A 17,031-nucleotide genomic window follows, 5' to 3' on the forward strand; every position below is an offset into this window, starting at 1 on the left:
CTTCGTGGATACGATTCCTTTCCCATGTTGTCCTCCATGCCCAAGCACTGTCCATGCCCAAGCAGTACCTGAGAGAGTGTTAGATAATCCAGACCAAAAGTTGACTAGGAAGAGTGCTAAAAAATTAATAATATGGATGTCCATGTGACAGTATTTGGAACTGTGACCTGTCCATGCTTAGTTTACAAGTATAGACATAGCAAAGGACTGTCCAGAGTTCCAACCAATTCAGTAGTTAGACACCTAAGCAATTAATTAATATCTGTATATTGAGAGCAAATATACGTCATGATGAGTAGCACACACTTCTCTTTACAAATTTCTGTAAACAGCCTAAAAGAAAAAGCTGGAGAGATAAGGATTAACCATTAAAATAAAAACAGGCAGTTAAAAACAAATTCTGTAAGAGCTACAAAATATTAGAGATGTCAAAATAGGAAATTAGATTTATTAAATACTCCACCCCCCAAGAAAAAGAAACTAAATTAAGAAAGTGATTCAGGACGTATGTGTGTAATAATTGTCCAAATGTGATTAAAGTCTGAAAATATAACACAGCTTGCAGAAAGAAAAAAAGAAGTATCATTCAAACAACAATGCAGGAAACAGGCAGAGCAGTTGGATGAAGCTGAGATTTATTTGAATGTTTGCTATCAGCTACCTGTGTCCTAAGCCACAACATTTGGGTTTAGATCCAAATGGCTATGAAGCTCAGCTATGTCTGCATATGAAAAAATTTTCATTGAAATTCTGTTATCATGCAATAGTCAGCAAATGAGGTGTGGCAATCTCAGTTTCATAAGTAGCTGTTAGCAGAAGATATGTTTATCTTGTGAGACAGATCAAATGTGAGGGACTTCTAGGCAATTGATAATCACTAGAAGTATGTTTATTAAAACTCTTTAGTTAGTATCAACCTAGCAGACTTAATTATGAAGTCTACTTCTTTGACAAAAGCTAGAACTCCTTAGTAATTTAAAGGGAAACCAAAAAAAGTAAGGATTTTTGAGGTCTATTTCCACCAGTGGGAGATTTGGAATAAGGTAAGGGTCATGGATGAGTACTTTTTAATGTCCTCGCTCCAAAGAGGTGTGAGGTGGGACGATTGACACGAGTTCTCCATCAGGGCTATATATATATTAAAAAAAAAAAAAACACTTTAGCATTTGCAAAACTTTTTAGGAAAGCATTTTAATGTCAACTCATTCTAGTTACTTTCTTTGCATGTTTGCAGGAATGTCATGACCTTCTGGCAGCCTCCAACACTTTAACTGCTCTTTACATGTTACTGTACCTCGATTTCCACTTTTAAAACACAGTTTGTATGATCTCAGTAGAAAAAGCTTTCATTTTGTTAGCTTAATTTCCTATTGAATTGTGCCTCCCCCCCCCCCCCCCCCCAGTCCTATTTGGTTGACAAAGATGCCTTTTTCTCTGGTTTCCATTGTGAGAAGTAAGAAAAAATGGCAGGCAAGCCCATCTGACAGAGAAACATTGCTTGACAGCAAAGACGCCAAGTATGTATTAAAGGCTTAATATTAAACTATTGTACCTGACTGAAAAGATTCCTCTAACTGAATACAAGTACTAAGATACTCAGACCCAGATCCTCAACAGCGACATGACATCTAAATAATCTAAATAGTCTTGAACAGCTAGGTAAAAGACAATAAAATAAAAAATTAATTTATTAATTAAAAAATTAATTACTGGAAGGTAGAAAACAAGGTTTACTTCAATAACCAGTTTTAACCCTTAAACACTTACAAATACAAAGCTATCAGTTTAATTACCACATATGAGAAAACTTGTCATTTTAACTATTAATCTCACAAAACAAAGGTTGTTTTACCTGGAAAACTACCACAGATGTTTTAATAACTCCTTAATAATTATAATATTTCTCTAGTTTGTTTATTTCATTGTATTATAATAGATACACTACAGGAACCAAAAGTTTTTGAGTGGTGGAATCCCAAAATATTATTTGAGTTTGGTTTTTTTTTTTTTTAATGCTAAGGAGTGACATTCTCCTGAATCTGTAATTAATGGGGACTGAAAAATAGATTTAGGGTGGTATAAATAGAATTTTTTGTTTCAATACAGATGATTTTCAATCCACTGCATTTAGTCCACACTTACTATCAACTGCCTCTAAATGAAGCTGAATTTTACGTGATAGCTGCATAGAAATGATAGAAATGGTGAAATATGTGAATTTCATATTGATTTTGAGACTTAACTCATATTCCTTTGAGATTTGCTAACAGGATAAAATATTTTAACTTCAGCTTGTTAGCTTCATGCTATCAATGCTTGTCACCACTTTTCTTCAGCCCTGAGCCACTTGTCATTTTGAAGTCAACAAACTGCTTGATATATATATTTTTTTTCTTTAGAAAGAGAGATTCTGAAAAGGAAAATAAATAGTACAATTCAATACGTGAAACAAAAGATAAATTGTACGTGCGGGATCAGCTCCTTGGCAAAATTTAGTGGAATTAAGTGAAAATGTATCCGGTAATGCAAATTATGGAAATGAATTCTAAATTTGTGCTAGTCCCTTGTTATAGAAGTCCAAGAAATATATTGTCTGCTCAACTGACCTGGGAATTTTGAAAGAAACAACCTCTTTCTGAGTATTTTCATTTGATCTGCCTCTAGTCACTTAGAATTTGTGAGCAAACAGTATTGGGATGATTTTCTCTCTCTTTTTTTAAGTTTCTTTTTCAGTCCTCTAAAATATTGAGGATAAATATATGAATCGTGAGGAGAGTACACATCATGGGGATTAACTTGGACGCGCCATTAAGATGATCGATGGCTGGTTACCAGTTAAACTATTTCTCTGCACTGTGCCTCCCCTGTCCTCAGCCCTGTGTCTACATGCAAATATCATCTGAGAAAATAAACTTGAAAGACTTGGAAAAGTCCAATTTCACAGAATCTGTAAATTCCCCTTATAACAAGTGCCCCTCGCCCCCCAAAAATCAAAACAAAAAAAAATCAGATATAGGAATTCAAATAGAAATTCATGAAGGTACCGCTGACAGCGGGCAGCAAGAGGTCCCCGGCAGGGCAGTGCGGAGGCCTGGCCCAGGCCTGGCCCACCTGCTCTCCGTGCTGCCATCACACCGCCCCAGCACCTCTTCGGGCCTCCTGGCCGCACCTGGCCCCCTTCCCCCCGCCAGCCCCCAGCCTCGTCCCGGCACTGCAGGCCACTCGCGGCCGTGGTACTTCATGGCAGTGTCTCAAAGGCCTGGCGCCTCCTCCAGGCCAGGGCTTCCTGCACCGTGGCGCCTGGGAGAGGTGGGGAAAGCGGTGGGTGCACAGAAAGAAGCGAAGCAGTGAGCAGGGTGTGAGGGAAAGGTGCTGACGGCTCGGGAAGACATGGGTCCCCGTGGGTCAGTTGTGGTGCCAGGACCCAGTCGGGTTTGACCACGGAACAGCACTGAGCTGGGGTGGCTCAAAATTCACAGCAGGCTCCTTGACATAAACATCTGCCTAACTGCTTTTTTTTTTTCTCTCTCTCTCTCTCTCTCTCTTTTTTCCCCCTCTTTCCCCAAATAGGGGGCTTCTAAATCTCTGCGGACAACAAAAAGAAATCGCCATAATAATTTCAGAATGGAGGACATCTCCTAGCCTCCATCTAAAAATGGCACCATTTTGGCTGATCTTTTGAAACAGCACCCTGAGCGTTGGAAAGGCCGTCGGTAGGAGATGAGCAAAATTATAAGAAGGTGAAAACGGGCCATACGATGTTAAAAAATGGCTGGTTTTGTCAGGCATCATTAGCATCCCACATTATAATGTTATGAAGCTGTTTTTTTGTGTGTGTGGATGCCGTTTAGTGTCCCTTTCCTCTAATGAGCATTTGTCTGATAATTTAGATATTCGATGGGTTATAGTGTCAGGAAAATCAGAGCTGGAAAAGGCTATTACATATGATTTAGCCATAGCTGTGCACTGAAGTAGCACCAAGTACACTTAGACCTTTCAGGCAGATATTTATCTATCCTCTTTTTTATAACCTTTTATGAAGGTTATAACCTCTCCCATTAACATCTGACATCTAAAAAGTCTCATTTTTTTCTAATGCGTACTCTGAAATTTTCTTACTGAAGAAAAGCAAAAAATAGATAGATTTCTTCCAGTCCAAACCCCCACAGACATGGAAAAAATCTTTCACTGTTCTGTCTGTGTAAATTATTTAGATACTTGAAAACTATTATCATGTCCTCACCCTTTAACCTTCTTATATTTAAACTTAACAAGTACTGTTCTTTCAACTTCTCTCAACTATTTTTGTTGTACACTGGTAGGCACGCGACCCAGGTTTTCCAAAATCTTGAAATGTGATGCCCAAAACTGGATAGAGTGTTTCCTTTGAGGCTCCCTTATTGGATGATGTAACTGCATTTTGTTTCTTTTCTATGAGATTTGTCATTTTTTGAATTAAAATAACAATAGTGCCCTCAAACACCACTTGTGGTTTATTAACCAGTTATAGTGGCATACACATTTTGTAATTATATTCAACTCCCCATCATCAAACTCATTAATGGAAATATTGAATAAATCTCACTCTTCAGAGAACCCACTTTAATTACCAGTCCACTTAGATAGCAAATGAATGAGAGTTATATTTGCAATTAGTTGTGTGTCCAATATATGATGCTTTTGGTCAGACCATACCTCCTTAGAATGATTATGAAAAATACTCTATAGGATAGCCCTTCCTAAAGCCAAGGTAAGTCAGTCACATCTGTGTTTTTCCTCTTCCAGTTGCGTTAGTTATCTGACCAAATAACCCTGAATGTGGATATCATTCATCTGTACATGTATACATCCAAATTTGAGGATGTGAGGATGTGTAGGAAAATGTATTTTCACTTTCCTTTCAGACAATGTGAATTCCTGCAAAGGAAAAGATGAAACCTTGATGTGTTGAATTTTTCTTCATTAAAACCGTCTGGAGAACATCAATGTCAACACCTTAAAAATAGAATTTAAAAAGAGAACTAGTTACCATATTAAAAGACTGACATACTAATGAAAATCAGGAGACTGTGTTTTCTTCTCCTTTTATTTCCAGGCTGTAGGACATGTTGAAATTCAAACTAAAAAGAAGGAAAAACATTTTAAATCTAACTTTCCTCCTTTTTATTTATTTTTTGATAGCTTTATTAAAACCTCAGTGAAGGGTATCCTCAAGGACACTTTTAGGACCTGCTAGGTTGATTTATTTTTAGTGAAGCTAGTCACATAACTGTGAATAAGTGCATTTCAGTGAAAATATTGTCAGTTTGATTTTTGTTCTCTCTTGACCTACTCCTCACAGGTATACAATACCTTGAATGACTGAATGACAATTTAAGATGAGATTTAAAAATTACAACTTGACAGGACAGTGAAACCATATATTCAATAGATTATGAATTTTCTTGCAACTTAGGAGAATTTTTGCTGTGAGAACAGAAAAAAAAAAAAAAAAAAAAAAGCAAACCAAAACATTTTGTTAGTCAAACAAAGAAAAATGGGAAAACAAAAATTGGAAAGAATACTTTGGAAAAACTGTATGTATATATGCACACCATTACTTTTTTTTTTTTCCTTTCCAGTACTAGATTTTCCCACATATGTTAGATCTTTCCTCGCACAAAATTTGTTGGATTCTAGCATTTATGGATAGACTTCCTGACTTTTTTGGTCACAATGTTGGCTGGAGACAGGAATAGCAGAGATAAGTGAGGGGATGATTGTGTGTTGCAGCCATGGCTCTTTTTTTTTTTTTTTTTATGGACTCCATTTTTATGTAACTTTATCTGTTTTTTAGAGGTTAATTTAAGAGGTTAAATCTTTTAAACTCATATAATTTGCCTGATTGATCATGTATGTGACAGTAGAATAACTGAAGACTAATATTATTCTGTAGCAACAGACCATGTTGTAGAGCCGCTGTCTTAGTTCATTCATGATCTCACTGTGTTTCTTTTAGGTGCCATGATGTTAATTGCTTGCTTGGATGTATTTCTCTCTTCTTATTCCTGTTTCTTTTTTTTCTCCTACAACTATTGCTTTGTTTAAAAAACATAAATTGAAACATCAGAATTAAAATAAGGATAGTGGTATAAAAGTTAGTTAGAGAGGAATTAGAAAAGTGATGTTACTCTGTTAAGTCTTCTTTTCTATTGTGCATAGGTAGTAGTTTGACAGTGTTTTAGAATAGTAAGCTACAGGCAGTTTGGGGGTTTAGTAAAACCAAAAAAAGAATTTTATTTAAACTGCTCAGAAAAGTTGATGATTCAATAGTTCTTCCTAGTTGCTGGTCTCCAAAGTGCACACAGCAGAAAGGAAATAAGAATTGCGCTGCCTGTTCCTTACTTCCTCTTCCCCACGTAGAAAGGCACACCAAGAAATTTAAGCTCCCATAAAGGACTGCGATTGCAAAGTGCTAATAAATGACACATAACATTTCCTTGAGAAGTAAGACCATTTTCTCATGGTACCTTTTCTGTGAATTAGCTATATCTATACAATATAGCAACTAATTGCTATAGCTTGCAAAGCTTACACCTTCAGAATTACTACAGCATGAACCTCAAAAATTAGAAGCTAGAGCCTCAATTCGTTCAAATCAGTTACCTCAACGGACTTTGATGACTTAACTGAGTCCTAGGGAATCTGCTCCATTTTAATATTTTTGTTAGCCTTCACAATAGTTGGAAATTTAACTAATTCACAGAGATATTCTGAACAGGCAATTCATACACCATCAACTTAAAATACTAGTCAGCTGCCAGTTGTTCCTACAATGTGTGAATATTGTCTTTTTCTTGGAGCCCATGAGATAGTGGTCCTATGATAAAATCTAAAAGTGAAGTTTGTTCTATACAGAAATACATCTTAGGGTGGGATGTGAGACATGGGATATCAAGCCATACTGGCTAAGGTGTCTGTATATAATGAGAGGAGGAAGGGTTTTCTACCTAAAGGTGGTTAGAATAAGATAAGCATGAAAAATCAGAGAGCTGCAGTCTGATTTGTAATATGGCAGCATCCCATGAAAATGACTTAGAAGTGAAATAGAATATACAACTTGAGCGATCTCTTTTGCCTCCAGCATCATGCAGTCTTCTGACTGGGTCCAACAGAAGCCAGAATTGGTCCTAATGATTTTTTTCCTCATGTATATTTTTGCTTGCTATAATTTTATTAAATAAATATATCCAGATTAGCATTTTAAAATACCCATATTCAGAATATTTTAGAAGCTAAATAATGTCAATATAATTTTCTAGCATATTAAACTGAGTCGGGCTGTAAACAGCAACTACATACATAAGAGCTGTGAAAGTCATCACCCACTAAAGATCTGATGGTCAGCACCTTTGTATTACTCCAATTATTAGCCCAGTGGTTAATCAAATCTGCAAAGCACATCTGGCTGTTTTTCAAAAAGCTGTTTTATCTAGAGTGGTACAATAGGACAAGCACAAGCAGATAATAGGTCTGGCATTCCTGGCTGAGGAACACATTAAGCCCTCTTGAACAATCAGTATAACGCAACAGTGAAATTAATGCGTGATAATATGACTTTAATTTTGTTTTTTAACATTTAATATTAATATGACACATTTTTAAATTAATTCCTTTTCACTCATGCTTGATAAATATGCTTAATATAGAGCTTGAACATGATACTTATATTCCAAGAATAATACTTTATTTAAAGTATTGTACAGAGGATATGTACTGTATAGAAGCATTTAGATTCCATCAAAACTAAAGCCATTCTTCATGGATTTTGTCAGAAAACAAGTTTCTGAAACACCACGAGAAACAAGAGAAGTTCTTTTTCAATCAACTTTTCGAGAACTGAAGCAACTCACAGAAAGATTGATACCAGAAAAGGTACACAAGGGAGGAAAGTGGTAGTTCTCTTGATATCTACTCATTAAGCTCTAATTTCCATAGACCCCATGCTTAATTGAGATGATCAGTCACTCAGATAAGCAATACATATGTCATCTATAATCCGCCAACAGACGCTAACAACACCCTCTTGCTCCAATAAGTAATAGCATTGAGACGGAAAATTCTGCCAAGAAAATAGAAATTCTTAATATAAGTGTTAATTCTGAGGGGACTAAGGGAAGTGTCAGCAAGACACCAAACAGGCAGGAATCTGGCTTCCTGTGGGGCTGCTTCTTGAATTGCAGCATTTAAGATCTTGCACTATGAAAAGTGACAACTACCCTCAACCATTCTGAAGTAAAAAGCCTGCATATCTGCGGTTCCTCCTTCTTGTGACGTTTTCTTGATAAGGAAACTTTCTGTAGTCAGCCAGTTTCTCAAGAGGATAAGAAAAAAGCCATCCTGTGGTTATAGTAACAGACTTCCAGTGTGACCTCTGACTGATTGCTCCACCTCTCATCAGTGCTTTTCTAGATGGCAGATTAGGGTGGCTGATGACATAGGGCCTGGAACCTTATTTTCATGTCACTATTCCTGTTCTTAAAACCAAGATGGGTTCAGTTTTGTTAAAACAATTCACTTAAAGCCTTTAAGTCCACAAAGCACTTATGCAAATGTTTAATTTTAAACATGTGAATAGTACTATTAACTTTGATGGGACTATTCACATAGCTAAAGCTTAGGACATGCTTAAGTGCTTTGCTAATAACAGTGAAAGAAGGGGAAAGAACACCCATGACCTCCATTTATGTTATTGCTTCATTTTTTTTTATTTATAGGCTCCTTTATGGCATTCATCATCACACTATTGGAGCATGTCAAGAATATTAATATTGCCATTCATTTGCCTTTGCTTGACAACTGATGTGCTTCAGAAAAAGAGAGGATCCTGTGGAATGCTAGATAGCTTCTGTAGTGAGGACACCTGCAGCAGATCTGGTGAGGAGTCAGTGGCTGGCAGAGTATGCGGTAGCAGGCCCAGCGTGTGAAACTACACACTGACCAAATTCCCATGAGGGCCAGGCAGGCATATTCTGTTTTGTCAACAATATCTAGCTGCTGCCAGAACAGCAGCTCTTCAAGGTTAGCACAGCTGAGATAAGGAAACAGTTCTAGTAGATTTAAGGGCCCCTTAGGAACAATGAGTCGAGTCCCGCCTGGGCATCCGACCCGTGCATCTGAGCTGTGCCTCCAGCGGCCTTCCATCGGCGACCCCTCTGTGCGATTCCCAGGGCTCCCTGTGCAGCTTGGAGTGTAAGTAAGTCCTTTATTAAACCTATCCAGTTTAAATCCTTATGAAGCGTCTCCACTGGTAGCCGACCCTCTCTTGCCCACCTTGCGGTCACATTTGCATAGTCAGCAGGATACCAGTGTGGAGATGCCTCTTTGGGGGCAAAAAGACAAGGGGGAGGCGGGGAGCCGTGTTCCCGGGTGGCCCGTTATGGGTCGGTGGGCACCCATGGCTTGCAAGCTGGTGGGGTGGATCACCGCCGCAGCATGCCCAGAGCTATAGGGTGAGCCAAGAGTTTCCCCAGAGCAGCTAGTGGAACTGGTGTCCCAGCTCTGGCTGCAAAAAACAGGGCTGATGGTGTGAAAGGCAGCAGGGGAACTGGGGTGGACCTTCCTGACTGCGCTCCGCACCCAGGACGAGGTGCTGTTGACACAGCACCAGTGAATTAGGCAGTTGGAAAGTGATCTTGAAGCCTCTGAGGAGGCTCGACAAATGACCCAGGAGGCTGCGACTACAACTGCAGATTGAGGTGAAAAGCTGGAGCACCAATGTGCTGTTAGGGCCGCCCGCATTGCAAACTGCCAGTGGCAACAGGGTTGGTGGCAAGAGGTCTGTCCCCTGGCTGTGTGGGCATTGGTGCGAAAAGCGGATTGGGATCCAGAAACTTGGGATGGAAATGTCTAGGACCCTGATGAGGCCCTCCGCTCGGAGTCAGACACAGGGCATGAGGGGGAAGCAGTGACTCACTGGACCAAATGCAGCCAATTTGTAATGGATCACAACTACTTATAATTTTAAAGCATCAGAGCTGCAGGATATGCAGGGGTGCTACAGGCAGCAGCTCCATGAAGGGTTATTAGAGCAGCTGTTAAGGTTGTGAGATGATGGGACAGAGACATTTCATTTTACTAGAGAGGAGCTTGGTAGGATGAGGGCTCTGTCCCAGCATCCCAGGTTGCACAACACCCTCCGCACCCTGCAGCAGCAAAGCCAAAACGTTTCCCCTGCCCTGTTGAAGCAGGTCCTGGGTGCAGTGCAATTAACCTGGCCAACTGCCATGGACATAGATGACGGGCTCACCGGGTGGACTGCTATTGCAGCACGGATAAACCAGCTGCAGCAATTAGGAATGTTGTCCGGAATCTGTTCCGCTGCAAACTGCCTCTCCCCATCTTAAGGCGATGGTGCTACTTGTGATTGGTGGGGGGGCAGGCATGGTGGGGGAAGTTGCAGCACTGCTGTCTCAGTTAGCAGAGGCATCCTCTGTTAGCAGAGATAGGAAGTCAGGAAACAAGGGGGTAAATGTGTAAAAGAAAAAAAGAGTGAGTGGCGGCACTACGTTCGGAGACCTGCTGTGAGCTGGCGTGCCACGGCAGGAGGTGGCCGGTAAACCCAGTGCAGAGCTGCTCAAGTGGTGGCTGCAGCTGCAGCCAGAGCAGTGCACACAGTGCCCAGGGGTGGGGGAGAGCAGCAAGCAGCCTGGAAAGGGCAAGAGGGGACTCATAACACCCACTGCCCCACTGGCAGCATGCACAGAGGGGCAGCTGCCAGCAGCACAAAAACAGGCCAGGCAGCATTGCCCCGGCTGTACCCACTTAGATCCACAGCAGTTGAGGACCAAAATACGTTATATCTGCAGAGGGCAAAAGCCTGTGGAGGTGTGGCAAATTGATTTTATTGGACCTCACTAGGGAGCCAGCAGCACAGATATGTCCTGACTGCTGTAGATACCTGCTCTGGTCTATTGTATCTCCCCTCCTGCGCTGCAGCTACTCAGACTCATACCATTAAGGCTTTTGAAAACTTGATTGGGTTGTATGGTTCCCTGGTGGAAGTCCAAAGTGATCAGCGCACTCACTTCACAGTGAATGACATTCAAAATTGGACCGGAGAGCAAGGAATAGCCTGGACATACCACGTACCCTACCATCTGCAAAGGGCAGGACTGATGGAATGAATGAATGGGCTGCTAAAGCAGCTGTGCAAACTGTCCCCTCCCGTTACCTTCACAGGTTGGAGCAAAAACATTCGTCATGCAACTGCCTGCCTCATTGACCAACCACTGCGTGGCTCTACCCTGTATGTTCATTGCAAAGGGGAATCCACTGAGCGGCTGTGTGTGCTTAGAGTGCAACAGCTGCACCCTCAAGCCTGCCTCCCCAGGTGAGCCATGCCTGGGAGTGCAGGGTGGGATCTGCAACTGCCACGTGAAGTAATAACCCTAAAACCGGAGAGCTGTCGTCTTGTGAGTATGGGGCTGGCGATCACCATACCTTAAGGGTATTATGGTTGCATGGTGCCTTGTAATAGTTTAGCTCTCCGGGACGGGGGGCATGGAGGCAGGAGTCATTGACTCAGACTACCTTGAGGAAGTGAAAGTTGTGATCTGTTATACTAGATCCCAAACCCTGCGATGTACGCAGGGAGATCAAATAGCCCAACTGACATATGAGCGGATAGGGGTCCCCACTATCCAGGAAATAGATTCCTTATGGTCCACCCAGCAACCAGGTGGTTTCGAGTCTACAGGGTGTGCTCTGTGGGTGCATGATCTGGCTAAACCTGAACAGTCAGAACGGGAAATCTTTGCAGGAGGCACTCACCTGGTACTAATCAAAGGGGAAAATGTCTCAGTCTATGTCCCCTCTAGGAGACTCTCGCCCAGAGAACTGTGACCTGAGGAATAAGTTGAGCAGAGCTGCGACATCGCTGCTCTCCATCCTAACCCTGTACCCTGACGGCAATTGGGACACTGACGGAACTGCAGAGAACGCATCGAATCCAACATCCACAAGATAAAGAGCCTACTTGAAGTATGAACGTCCAAAGAATCAGCCTGGGACAACCCCTGGCGGTGACTGTCATCATGGCTGTTGACTATGGGGAAAATGCATTATGCTCCTAATCTTCTGGGCTGATAAGTTTTGTGTGCATACATATTATAATTTGATATATATACACACACACACGTATATATATGTACACACACACATATCTATATGTATATTCGTTATGATTTAGTTGCTTGTACACCTTATCTGTTTAGTTGGGCTAATACCTGAAAGGCATATCTGAACCTTGTCCATACTCTGGTGGCACCGATACCACATCTCTGTCAGTCAAGGGGTGGAGTGTGATGAGGACACCTGTGGAAGATCTGGAGAGGAGTCAGTGGCTGGCAGAGCATGCGGTAGCAGGCCCTGCACGTGAAACTACACACTGACCAAATTCCCATGAGGGCCAGGCAGGCATATTCCATTTTGTCAACAATGCCTAGCTGCTTCCTGGACAGTAGCTACTCAAGGTTAGCACAGCTGAGATAAGGAAACAGTTCTAGTAGATTTAAGGGCCCCTTAGGAACAATGAGTCGAGTCCCGCCTGGGTGTCTGAGCCACGGGTCTGACCTGTGCCTCCAGTGGCCTCCCATTAGCGACCCCTCTGTGCAGTTTCCAGGGCTCCCTGTGCAGCTTGGAGTGTAAGTCCTTTATTATTAACCTCGTATGAACCTTGAGTGTCTCTCTCTGCCGGTATCCGACTCTCTCTTGCCCGCCTTTCAGTCATAGCTTCTGTAGGCAATGACAAATTCTTAATACAACTAGAAAAGGAGTATTCATACCTTCCCTCCCAACACACTCCTGAGACTTAAAATGATAGAGATTTGAACTTCAGTTTGCTTTGAGCTTTTCAAAATCCTAATTTTCCTAATTTCCTTATGTATATATATAAACTAAGGAAATTCTTGCTGAAAAATGGGAACTTTTTAATGTTCCCTAAAATACCAAAGTAAAACAAAAGAAATTGTCATGCTTTATAAATGCTTGCTTAGAATCTATTAATCACTGTGTAAATTCCTTCCTTTGCCAGTTCCACGGATGGTATGTTGTAGGTGCCACCCTGAGAACTCTTGTTAGTATTAAGTGTAGGACTCATGCATCAATTCAAGAAGTTCGTATTATCTAGCATATTAAGAAGCTAACAGTCATTAACCCAAGATTATATCCATACCATAGGCAAGTGCATTTTGAAATCTACAGTCTTTTGTACTTTTCATTTTGCTTCCATTTCCTCTCTTACCTAATACTGGAAATGCAAATTTTAATGGTTGACAGTGCTACAGGCTGATGAATGTGAGAACCAGAGGGCTGAATAAGAAGCAATGCCTGGACTCTGAGGTGGAACTGCTGATTCTCTTGGGTGCTCTCCCTGAGCCTGGCCCCAATTCATTACTGACAGAAAACATTACTTAAATGTGTTTTTTACAAATGTTTTGAATTAAAATAAACAAGAATGAAATACGATGTAATTAATCACTTAGGCAGGATGATTACAAATTCCATCAAACTAATTGAAGACTAAACTATATAGTTATCAAACTAATACTGGTTTAGCAGAAACATTTGTGCTAAATTTGGACTTACGGTCTTTATTTCTTCATAATGGTTAGACTTAAGGTCTTGGTATTTTCTGTTGATATCATCCAGCCAGTTCGGTGGGCTTAACAGAATACACTGATTTTTCTGTACCCTATCCTTGTGTTATTTGTGGACAAACTGGTGTAGACAGACTTGTGTTTTACCTTTGCTCTGATATGTGAACTGACTCTATTCAAACAGTTGTGCTAGCATCATGCTGTAGCCTCAAATGTGTTGAGCAGCAGGTGGTAGTTAGCTCTGGTAACCGAGACCCCATCTCGTCTTGTTAACCACTTCTGAGGTGAGGCTGCCTTATGGATAGTCAGGCTGGACAGTATAGGCAGAAATAGTCTGATAGACCTGCACAAGTCCATGTAGACGAAGTCAAGTTGCCCAGCTCTCTCACTGTGAATTTTAGTTTGGTTTAGAACATGGTTACCTAAATTGACATTTGAGATTCCACTACTGGAGAGTGTTGAAAAGTTGCAGTGCTGAACCTCAGTGACTGCTCATAGTTTTAACTCTAAGCATTTATGGTTTTTATTGTTAGACAGCCACAAAAAGATTCTGCTAGAGGAGAAGTCCTAATTATCTTACTGGGTAGCAGCTATATTAAATCTCAAAGTGAAAAGTTGTTAACTACCACATACCAGCTCCATTTAGAAAGAGGTAATCGAAGCCTGTTCACTTCTATTGTGTCACCTGCCCTACATAATATATTCATTCCATTTTTATATATTTTAACAACTTTGAATTTAAAGAGCTTTTTATGTATACAGTGTTAAAAAATACATACTTTCTGAACTGGTTGCTAAGAATGAGCAGCAGGTGTTTTCAAGCTGGTCTATTTCTGAAGTTGTGCAACATCAGATTTCCACGGTGACTCCGATTTTAGACTCCAGCAAATGGAACACTTTGGATGTTATCCCATTAGAAACCATTATGCATTAATGCAAAAGGTCAGTCTTATCACAGTTTGTGCAACACAGCATGCTACAGTGCATTAAGAGTTGGAATATATCAAGTGCTAATATTCAAATACATTTCTTAATGGAAAGGCAAGAAACTAGGAGCTTTACATAATCAGGGTGAAAGGTTGCAGTAAAAGCTTAAAATAATGCAAAAGTATTCTTTTTAGACATTTAAACCTGCAATTAGAGGTATATCCAAGTAACACTACTGTGATCTTGAATCCCAAAGAGAAATTCAGGAATTTTTTAATTCAAAGATTTCTATAAGGGATTTTGATTTGTACCACTATGTTGTTATATAAACAGGGATTGGAAAGAAAATTTAGATAATGAACCAGTTCATCTTCTACTCAGCCCTAAGGCTGAACAGTACTTTGAATCTAATATTTTGTTGTAGATACATTTCCAGTTAATCTCCTACAGATAATGGACACATGCCTGTCTTTCGGTAGATCTTTTTATTATCATTGAATAGGCGTACAAAAATATATGAACACTTGTTTTTTAAAGGAATTTTACACAGTTTAGATGCACTGTACAAGCTGCAATTCCATTGCACAAGGTCATCTGTCACCCAGCCCTTCCATTGATATGATGGCTAACACTCAAAACATGTTTCAGTAATATTATCAGAGGGTGTTGCCAAGAAACTTTGGTGACCTATAGATGTTAGCTTATTATTTAAGGTTGTTTTGTAGTTGTTTACTACAAGGAGCTTATTTTCTCATTCAGACCATACCATCCTCAGCTTTTGAAGTATGACATGGGATTTAATGAAATGGGATATACATAATCTCTTTTTTCCGACTATTAGACTCTTTAAACAGTCCTGTGTGGCGTTTTGCTGTACTGAATCCTAAAACAACCAATATTATGTATAACCTCTCAAAATTGTTTTCAGACATGCTGTACAATGCATAATGAATAAGATATACATTGTGTTGGAAATATAAGTTCAGATAAATATCATCTAATTTTATTAAAAATGAATCCTGCAGGAACAGAAACCTTAAGTAAAAGTTTACTCAGGAAAATCAGTTTAGCAGGGCACTATAATGCTTGCTTTTATGTATTTTGAGAAGGAAGCTTCTTCTAAAGTAATGTCAATATTATGCCTTTCTGGAATGTTGTACACAAAAATACTAGTTTCTGCTGCAAATCTTAGCTTCATTGCTAATATTTCACAGTATTTAGCAAATATCAAGAGTTCAAAATGAGCAGATTACGCAGTTCTTGTTTTGTATACTTTGGAGAAACAAGGTAGCTAAAGTACTAGACCAAACTAGTTATTCCAAACCACTATAGGTCATCCCTCCTTGGATTTAACACAGTCAGGAGTTGAGTTCCCATACTGATGCAGTTCTTGGCCTTTGTGTGTCATGGTGTTTTTTTTTCTATGATAGACTAGAGATATACAATAGTGATCACACATGAGACTAAAAAATTGCTGCATTTTCCAAAATGACAAATAAATATTCCTGAAATAAAAAGTTTTCTTCTGTTTTCCCCAAAGTGTTTCCTATGTCATGCATAATCCAAGTTTCTATTCCAAGTACATCACTGTATCGTATGAAGGCATCTGCAGCTCAGCCACCCAGTAGTGAAATAGCACCCAATAAAGGATCTGTATGATAAAGGAACCTGTATTAGGCAAATTTCCAGTTTTGCACAGATAGAAGTTGTGCAATTTAAACTTCATGCTGGTATCTATTTATACAGTTATTTAAGTTCTATAAATCTGTGAAGAACTGTAGTAACAGCTTACTGTTTCAAGAGTATAGGGAAAAACAATGTTGAAGAACATAAATAGGGAGTGATGGTTTAAGGACAGGTCTAAGCAGAGCAGGATTTGTAGGGGCATGTTATCGTTTTTATCCACCAACTAAAAAGGTGAAAAAATACAAACAAAATATAAAGTAAATAGATTAGCAGGAGTGGAACTGAATTGATTAAATGTGGAATTTATACACAATCTCTTTCAAGACTATAAAACTATTTTTAAACATCTTTCCGATACTCCAGGCTGACCTTCTCTTTAACAGCATGACTTACTTTCAAACAAAATGCATCACACCTATGAAAGATAACAAGTCTTGGAGGATAAATCCCATTGTCAATCAAATTTGCACTCTCTTCAAATAAGAATGCCAAGTGTGTTTGGCAAGACTGCTTCTCCATGATATCATGCATTTGACATTAATTACGTTCTAAGATACTTCTTATCCTTGATGTATATTTTTAAAAATCTTTAATGCCTGTTTAAGTGGCATTGAAATAAAAAGGCTGGCATACTCTACATTTCCATCTTTTATAACAGCAGTATGATATTCATCTGCTATTACTGTCCTTTTTTTTCTCTTTTTCTTTGGAACAGTGACTTCTGCAAATTTCAACAACAAAGAAGTCATGCAACATTTCATATTCAATAGCATTGTATATT

The 17,031-nt window shown here is 39.7% G+C and overlaps 1 long non-coding RNA gene across 2 annotated transcripts; it reads left to right on the forward strand.

Annotated features, from left to right (window-relative positions):
- Positions 1-9,006: 9,006 nt before the first annotated feature.
- LOC112987788 (uncharacterized) lies at positions 9,007-16,125 on the forward strand. 2 transcript variants are annotated; one of them, XR_010385864.1, is made up of 3 exons: positions 9,007-9,235; positions 11,221-11,453; positions 11,843-16,125. It is a non-coding gene; the product is annotated as an uncharacterized LOC112987788 (long non-coding RNA). The 2 variants fall into 2 exon arrangements; XR_010385863.1 differs by having other exon boundaries at positions 9,007-9,231.
- The last annotated feature ends 906 nt before the right edge of the window (positions 16,126-17,031 follow it).

Source organism: Dromaius novaehollandiae, chromosome 1 (genome assembly GCF_036370855.1).
Source record: "Dromaius novaehollandiae isolate bDroNov1 chromosome 1, bDroNov1.hap1, whole genome shotgun sequence".
Classification (NCBI taxonomy): Eukaryota; Metazoa; Chordata; class Aves; order Casuariiformes; family Dromaiidae; genus Dromaius; species Dromaius novaehollandiae.